This window comes from Otolemur garnettii, unplaced genomic scaffold (assembly GCF_000181295.1).
Source record: "Otolemur garnettii isolate 467f Iridium unplaced genomic scaffold, OtoGar3 scaffold00036, whole genome shotgun sequence".
In the NCBI taxonomy this organism is placed as follows: Eukaryota; Metazoa; Chordata; class Mammalia; order Primates; family Galagidae; genus Otolemur; species Otolemur garnettii.
This window is the reverse complement of record NW_003852431.1, coordinates 371003-376737: the sequence shown is the minus strand read 5'-3', so window position 1 is coordinate 376737 and position 5735 is coordinate 371003. Positions and strand designations below refer to the sequence as shown.

General features: G+C 33.9%; 1 non-coding gene across 1 annotated transcript; it reads left to right on the top strand.

Annotated features, from left to right (window-relative positions):
* Nucleotides 1–2413: 2413 nt before the first annotated feature.
* LOC111725317 lies at nucleotides 2414–2556 on the top strand. The gene has a single exon (XR_002773405.1). It is a non-coding gene; the product is annotated as a U4 spliceosomal RNA (small nuclear RNA).
* Nucleotides 2557–5735: the final 3179 nt, after the last annotated feature.

Genomic DNA, 5735 nt, shown 5'->3' with positions numbered 1-5735 from the left:
TTGAAAGAAGAGAGATCAATCTAACCCTGGCATTTGCTGGAAAAGGATAAATTTTTCTAAAACACTATAACTTTCCAATTGGTTTCCATTAGCATCACCCTCTGAAACGCTAATGAGGAAGAGTTTGGTTGATGTAAATTGTGAGAGCCTGTTCAATTATGCAGCAGTCAGAGCAAGTTGGCAGGAATCCAGAGCCCTAGGAAGTCATTTAGATAAATTTCATACTTATACCATTTATTCTCTCTGTTTGGTAAGAATACTATGCCAGAGGCCATGTTTTCTATGAACCAATTTCAGTTTGGTCCTATTACTATCCCAATTACTCTCTTCCACCTCTATCCTTTAATGGCATAATAATTTGAACAAGCCATGTTTCATCAAGAAGCAGTTGTCCTATGTCATGGTTTTTGCTTGAGTGTGCTGATATGACACGTCAAAAGCCTCATAAGTTATAGCTGTGAAAAAATAATATTGAGAGTACTCTTGGTTTGTTCTTTGGGTATCACATTTCGATGCATATTTAGGATCCCTAACAACATTCCCCTTGCTGGTTGCAGCTTTCCTAAGGGGAATGTTGTAAGTAAATGCATTCTTGTCTTCCTCAAGCTGGAGCTTTCTAAACTGCACCTGACTTTCTATCTGCGATACAAGTCTTAACATTTTTTATGACACTGCATTGGTCATTTTAATATTAGAAATAAATGCTTTGCCTATTTCACTATTTCAATTATAAGTGTACTTTCTCAATTTAAATCTTTTTAAAATTTAAGTTTAATGAGAGGGTATGCAAACAACTAGGTTACAATATTTCCCTATGTTACGTAAAGTCCCTGTCGTAGTTGTGCCCGTACCCAAGAGGTGTGCCGTACACCCTACATTGTGCCCATTAAGCAGGAGCACACCAATTTTCCTCCCACATTCCCTCTCCTCCCTTTTTCCCTCCCCTCAGCTCAAATTGAACTGAGTTTTTCTCTTATGTGGGTGTGTATTAGATCACCTACTAGTTTCATATTAGTATTGAGTACAGTGAATGCTTGTTTTTCCACTATCTTGATATTTTACTAAGAAGAATGTGCTTCAATGCCATCAAGATTAATACAAACAATGTAAAGTCTCCATCTTTTATATGGCTGAATAGTATTCCATATATATATATATATATATGGAATATACTATATATATACACACACACACACCGTGGAATACTATATATATATGCCATAATTTGTGAAAACTAAACTTCACCAATCACAGAAAAATGAGAATAAATTTCAGGATCCTAAAAGTGTTGAAACATCTGATAATTTGTTGTACTTTGTGTCCTCTAAAACATATGAAAAATCGAGTGCTTTTGTACTCAGTAGTACAAAATAGTGAGTCATTTTTAAAAATTAGCACAAAGATAAGTGTAAAAACCTGTGTAAGTTGATGACTGTAGTAAAGCTATTCAATAAATGGCTCTCAGTAGAACTGCTGTTGCGTGCATTCAGGAAATTCAAAGTTTGATCTTTCCAGATCCCTTTAACATTTGACACACTGATCATTTGAATAAGGTATTTAAGTAGACAAGAAAGTAAATAAAGTGTATTTCTTTATAAATACGTGTACATGGAAAACTTTTAAACTGCCACAGTATTTACAATGTGCTTTTGCTTTCAGAGTTCTTCTGTAGAAATCACAGCAGTTTTTGCCAACAAAGTTGGGTGTTGCAAGTGTGATGAAAGTGAGAAATCCACTGAGTTGTTCTGCGATTGACAGAGTAAGAGTTTATGTATACATATTTTTGTGGACCACTCACTTTTTTAAAATGAGAAAAATATACCTAGAAAAAGATGACAATAAAATTTAAAATAGACAGGAATATTTATTCTTATTCAATTGTAATTACATTTACCCCAAATGGCATGATTAGGGGCACACATTTTAAATAGCCACTCCAATTGGAACCATGAAAATGGGATATTATTACCAGTAATGTTATATAAAAACCAAGTTTGAATTCAGACATATAGAGCAGCCCACTGAATATGTAGAAATTTATAAGTTTCTCATCTTTTCTACAAATCTCTGAATATATCAGTAAGTGATTATGATTCTTATTTATTTTCAAGGAAACTGTGGGTGACTGCCTTAAGTCTTTATACCTAAAATTATGTAAGAATCAGAAATTTTATTATATTATATTCTTGTAAGTATAAAAATGGTTTATAAAGTTAAAATCACAGTAGATAAAAATCTTTAAAAAAGAACAACTTTTGAGCCTTAGCCATGTCTATTTCTAATTAACATATTATTTAATTCTTAGCAATTACATCAGTAAATTTCAGATGAATTTTGCAATTGCACATGCCCTGCTCCAGAAGTGGATTCACCATGTACCCACATAGTTGGTTTTCATTGAGAAGAAAATGACAGCTTTCTGCAGGGGCAGTATCATAGCCAATGACGTTTATCCAGAGCATGATTATTGCTAATTGAGAAGAAAATGACCACTAGAGGTGTAAATTTAGATACCAGGGGGGCATCTGTTTCTATTGAATTACTATTGTTTAAAATTGCAATACTCAGAACTAGAGAAAAATATTCTTTATATTTCCACTTAATTTTAGGATCTAAGAGTATCAACTTAAAATAATAAGCTTATATTTCTATATATTTTCTTTCATTTTGAAGTAATTGCTCAAAGTAAGTATATATTGCTTATCTCATGAACAGGAGCTGAAGAAGCTCAGATTTGGTTGCTGTTATCACATTGAAAAATGAAACTTCTTCACAACTGTGTTGTGATAATTTTTAGCTTTTTAATATATTTTTTGTCGTTGTTTCCTTTATTCTTCTAATTTTTTAGTGTTTCAGAAACAACAAAAGTTTATTTTTTATTCTTTTTTATATATGTTGGTGAAATTGTATGGATCTTTTGCTACTTATGATTTGTCCAAATCTGCTCAAATTGTAAGGATAGTGAAAAATCTATGTACATCAGTTTTGCTATATATTTTGTCTCTGTGATTTCTGTTTTGCTAAAATAGTTCCTGTGATGTTTAGGGAAGAGGAAAATTGGAATAATAAAACATATATTCCAGCAATTTTCTTGCAATGCTGAACATTCTTAATAAACATCTGAAAATGTAAAAATGCAGGAGGGTTTGAGCTAGACTATATGTGACTTTTTCTTAAAGTCTTACAATTAAGTGATGAATACACTTAAGCAAATGATTGAAATAACTTTGTATACTGCAGGCAATGTGAATTTGCTGAGCTTACAAATAGAGATCTCAGATTCTGATTAAGATGAAGTAACCACACCTTACACTATCTCTTCCTGGGAATGCAACTAAAACTTCTGAAAGAAAGATAGGAGCAACTACCTGAAATTTCTGTACACCAAATTGTAGTGTGTGAATTAGAGTAATAAAGCAGAACTCAAAAATGAATAACTCAAGATGAGTTTTGTGGGAGTTTCCCACTTCCCTTATTTTCTGGTCTAGACATGTTGCTGATAGAAATCCTAGGACTGTAAAAGGAGCACAGAGAGAAAACACTTTATAGAAATACTTTCTGATTTTAAGAGAGTGAAGAAGAATCTCTGCTACACATAGACAATAGGAAAAAATCCCTTTGTTTGTTTTTAATCTTTACTTTATTACCTTAAAACCCTTACCTGAAACTGAAATCTAATGGTAGATGTAGTGAAACATTGTCTGTGCAGGTATTTAAAACTCTCAGGGTGGGAGATGCTTCTTCCTTACAGAAGGAGCTGATGTCAAAAGAGTGTAATGGGGATTCCTGTTGCAATTTTTATATTTTTCATTTTAATGCTCCTAAAGCTTGATCTGAAATGCAGAAATGGTCATAGAGAATGTATAGCAAAGAGGCATTGATGTCCAGCTTTGTTGCAAGAGGACTATTAAGGGTTGCCTTAAGGACTGGAAAAGCATGGAGCAGAGAAGAGAGAGAAGGGATCTTGAGAACTGGGATGGCATAAAGCTGCATGTGAATACCTGGACTCACTTCCAGTTCACATGATTTTGTACCTGCCATAATCTGCATACCAAACTATTTGAGAAAAGAACATGTTCTTTTCTTCTAGTTGAAACACACACAAAACAAATCAAAATATCACTAAAAGATCATTAGACTGAACTGAAAAATTTATACCAACAGATGCAGAAAACACATCTGAAAAAATCTAACACCTATTCTTGATAAAAAATAAAAGTCAGTAATATAGGCCTGTAAGAGAACTTTTTCAAGGTGGTAAAGAATATCTTTAAAGAATATATACCTGATAACATATGTGTACTTAATTTTGAGAAAACTATAAGCTTTCCTACAAAGATCAGAAGAAAGATGAAAACTGTATGCTTTTCAATATTATGCTAAAATATCTAGCTAATGCAATAAGACAAGAAAAACAAAGGAAAGGTATGCTAATTGAGAAGAAATTAATAAAATTGTCTTTGATTACAGAAAACATTTTTGTTTGTGTAAAAGTATTAGAACTACAAATAAAAACCCTCCTGAAACTAAAAACCAATTTTAGTCAGTCACTTTCTATATACTACCAATGAACAAATTGAATTTGAAATAAAACATAATGCCACTTATATTGGTACACACCAAAAATGAAGTAATTAGGTATAAATATAAAACAATGTTCAAGATCATATGAGGTCAATTACAAAAACTCTGAAGAAAGATATCAAATAACTAAATAAATGGTGTGTGATTCCATGTTCATTCATAAAAAGACTCAGTATAGTTGTCAATTCTTCTCAAACTTAATCTATAAGTTTAGTACAATCCTAATCCCAGCAAATTATTTTGTGAATATAGACAAACCAATACTAAAATTTATAAGAAGAGTCAAAAGGCCTGGAATATCAATATAATACTGAAGGCAAAAACAAAGTTAGGAGTTCACAGGAGAGGGGTGGAGCTATATGTTGGAAAATAAACTTTCACCAATCATCCCTCAGTACAAATACCACATTCAGTAGTTATCTACATAAGCTAGCACCTTCAGAAGAACCGAAACTCAGGTGAGTGATCCTATTACCTGGTTTTGATGTTATATTAAGTGAAGAAGCATTGAGGAGAGCTTTGTCTACACCACCCTATTCCCATCTCCCAGCAGCACCCTGCCAGCACCCTTAATGGAGAGCGCGACTATGTGCCTGGGCAGGGAAAGTGAAGTGACTTAGCATTGAAACTCAGAATTGCTCTGGCACAGGGAACATAATCACAGAGCAGAATTCTTCCAATCTCTATGAAGGAGCATTTACACCAGCCCAGCCAGAGGGAAATTCTCCACCATGAAAACCAAGTTCAGGCTACTCCACCACTGGCTGACAAAAAATAGCCAGGAGAGAGGAATAAATTAATAATGTGGTTGGGTCACTAAGGCTTCAGTTCACAGGCAGTTCTGGAAGCTGTGCTGACTTGAAGTCAGTAGACTTGGGATTTTGTGGTCTAGTGCGACACAAGGGGCAGCAACTGTGTCACCCCTCTTCCAACTTCAGACAATGTGGTTCAGGGAGAGTCTCCTTCTATGTGAAGAATAGGACAAAAATAGTTCAGAGGACTTTTTGTTTTGCAATTTGGGTACCAGCTCAGTCTCAGAAAAATAAAGTACCAAGCAGACTTCTGAAATCCCTTAGTATCTGGATGGCATTTCTAGACAGGCACAGGGCCAGAAGAAAACATGCCGCACTGAAAGAAAGGATTTAGTCTGG